Genomic DNA, 3,626 nt, shown 5'->3' on the forward strand with positions numbered 1-3,626 from the left:
TCTCGAGCCTGAGGCAGCCCAGCAGGCTCTCCGATATTCGAGTCCGAAGGAAAGCAAGGCTGGCTGGGGAACGCCCGATCCGGGTTCTGCAGTTCACTGGTAGCGGCAGTGTCTGGAAAGCGCCTTTGGCTGGAGGGTCTTTTGGTCACCGAGCTATGCTCTACACTACCTGGTCAGCGACCGACATCACACATGCCAAAACTGTTGCTCATAAAAGAAAAGCAGCAAAGAAAAAAACAGTTGCCGAATACTCAGATCGAGCTGAGTGCATTCTTCTTCCGGACACCTTGTCCGAGCTCCAGAAGGCCATCATGTTCTGCAGTAGTCCCCCTAACCCAGGGGTCACTACAGGAAAGTAGTAAAGGTCCGATAGCGACGGCCTCTAAGGCAGCCGTCAGACATATGTTATATCCGATGATTATACTTGGCCGTCGAATATAGATACTTATCTTCGACGGCTGTTAAACTAGCCATCGGACATAGCCTTATGTCCGACGACCGCCAACAAAGTCATCAGATATAAGGAGTTTTCATTCGGTCAGTCCGTGCCGTTTTATTTCATTTCGTTCTCGTTGCCAATCCTTGCCGTCGCTGCCTCGGTCTCCATCCTCGACCTCGCCGGAGAGAGTTCTCCATGCCATCGTCCCCGCACCGGCCGTCGACCCTGCCCCAGCCACGCCACCACCCCTACCGCACCGGCCCACGCCGCCCCCGCCTCCGCCATCACCCACAACGTCACCAGAGCCGCCTCGACACCATCCGCGCCCGCCCCCGACAGCGCTAAGTGAGTAATTTTGTGTATAATTTTGTATATGCATTTAGGTTGTTTACTAGTAGTTATGTTTAGTTTGTTATGTCCGACTGCTTGAGTTTATTATATAATTTAAACTTTTATGTAAGTTAGTTGTTAAATTACATTATGTAAGTTACTTAATGTTGCATGATGTAAGTTACTTGTTTCATAGGATGCTTAAATCGAGCGACAGTCGAGAGAAGATGCTACAGTTGGGGCGGTGGTAGAGAACCATGCGAGAGATGATGATGAAGATGATGGTGGAGATGATGTGAGAGATGATGTTGGAGACGATGCTGGTGGATATTCTGTAGGCGTGGATTCTGGTGCTGGTGGAGGTTCCACAGCTGGGTCTAGATCTTCTCGAGTTAGGAGAACGAGGAAGCTGCATTTTGTTGGACCACCTCCAGAGCTTCCACCCGAATCTCGGGTTTTGATAAAGCCAGGTGGAAAGTGAGTGACATAGTCTTTTTTTTAATTGTTATCAAAAGTTAGGTCTTTATTTCTACATTGTTTTGTGCTTGCAGGACTTGGATCGACGACTCGTTCACAGGCACATGACACTACTGGCAGGTGAAACATGGTCCTTGGTAATCTTGTTCGTCTCCACTGGCCTAGCCTTGTGACTTTGCTTAGTGGCGAGTCATTCCCCGCCACCACTTGGGAGCATTATTGATATGGTGTCTATAGAACGTTTGGCAACACACATGCACTAGTTTGGGATGCATTCTGGGTCTGAATTATTTTTACTAAATTCGTTATCTCATATATATGGTTTCTTGTATGATAACACTATTTTTTTGCAGAAACGGTACAAGTTGACGGAAGATGGGTCATATGATCTGAACGCTCGTTACGTGTTTGAGTATGACGTGAACGATGTCGTTCAGATGCAATGTATTATGCATGACTTCAGGTTATAAAGGCATGGTACAGGGCAAGTGATGATGATCGGCCGATGCCAAAGACCAAGGCGGAGTGGTCATCAATTTACCTTACGGAGGAGCAATACCTTGAGGTAAACGAGTTGTGGCATCTCATATCGTTTTTTGTTGATTCTTGTTTTGGGTACATGTTAATCCATCTATTTGGTTGATTGAAAAATATTTCATGTAGGTGTATGTGCCTTGGATGGCCACTCGATCAGAGGGTTATCGGGCCTTGTGCAGGTGGTGGGCTTCCCCTGAGTTTCGTGCCATTTCCGAAAGGAACATGGAAAACCGTGGTACTGAGTCATTCCACAACTATGACGACGATGGACATGTGTGCTTTGGCTAAGCGAATGGTATGTAATAGTATGTTATAACTTCAAATTACATAGAAATGTGTCATTCTAACTTGTATGTACAGGAAGTCAAATCCGGTCGTACGCCCACAGATGTGGAGGTGTATATGCAAGGACATAGGGGTTCTAATCCTCAGAATCCCGATGTTTTATGCACTCAAACAGCCACCGATCGTCTAGTGAGTTTTTGGTACTCTATTACGTGTTTGTGCATCAACTTAGTGAAGCACTTATATTTGGTATGTTTGCCTCCAGGCTTAGTATGGGCAGGAGATGGTTCAGCGCCATGGGCAGGAAAACGACTAGAGGAGCCAGCCAATCGACCCTCAGGCAGCATATGCTAGCGCAGGAGGATAAGCCCATGGACGGTGAGAGTATTTGATTTGGATTTCAAAATTATTCTCATATGCTTGTGATTGACTGAGTCCATGGTTTACTCTACTAAGTCTATGGTTTCCTATACTAAGTGCATGGTTCACTCTTGTAGGTTGGGTATTTTTAATTCTACGATTGATTCTAGGGAGCTGAGACACCGTGGACGATAGTCCACATCCTCGTCTTCGCAGTCGTCTCATTCTCGATCATCTTCCCAAGATATAGAGATTGCAGTGTTGCGTCAACAGACAGATTATCATCAATCAGTTTTGAGGCAACAAATGGAGTACCCAAGGCAGCAAGCTGAGTAACAGCAGAAGAAGGACGAGTATTATTCAAACTTCTAGGCCCAGAATCAAGCTCTACTCTCGGTAAGTTGAAGTAACATTTTGTTCGTAATAATTAAACACATGATGTGTACCTTATTTTCTCAACAATTGCTTGTATCTAATTTATAGCTACTGGCACAACAAGCAAGCGTCCTGATTCCAACATATGGGATGCCACCTCTAGACTTTGCACTGTCGCCGCCAATAATGTCGCCTGAGAGCACCTATAGGGGGTGAATAGATGATCCTGTAAAAATAAAGACTAAACAACACAAACGTGGTTTATAAAATGTTAGTGAAGTCAAAACCAAGGTGCTATGAATAGAGAGGGAGAGAACTCTTCACTTGATTGTTCCTTTAGAATGTGTATTGAACTTAGGAACAATAGCGCAAGTGATTAAGTGAGAACTCTAAGGAAGAAAGCAATCACAATAGAAAGTCGCACAAGAGACACGATGATTTTATCTCGTGGTTCGACCAATGCCTACTCCACGTTGTGGTGACCTCTTTCGGTCAAGGATTGCACTCAATCCCTCTCAAGTAATCCAAAGATCAAACTTGAGTACCGCAGTTTCTTCCTTTTCTCAAGTATTGAAAGGGAAATGTGCCCCTGGGCAATTTCTATAAGTATTTTGGTGATTAGATGTCCAACACACTAATTGAGCACTTATGTGCTAAATGGGTGAAAAGTGTAAATCAATGTACAAGGTATGTTCCTAGACTTAGTATATTATTTTGTACACTAATGTGTTTGTCTAAGTGCTAGAAACAGTGACAAAAGAAGGAGAAAAGAAAAGGGAAAGAGTTGGTTGTGTGCATCCAACACCAGCTCGGCCTGGCACAC

This window comes from Zea mays, chromosome 4 (genome assembly GCF_902167145.1).
Source record: "Zea mays cultivar B73 chromosome 4, Zm-B73-REFERENCE-NAM-5.0, whole genome shotgun sequence".
Classification (NCBI taxonomy): Eukaryota; Viridiplantae; Streptophyta; class Magnoliopsida; order Poales; family Poaceae; genus Zea; species Zea mays.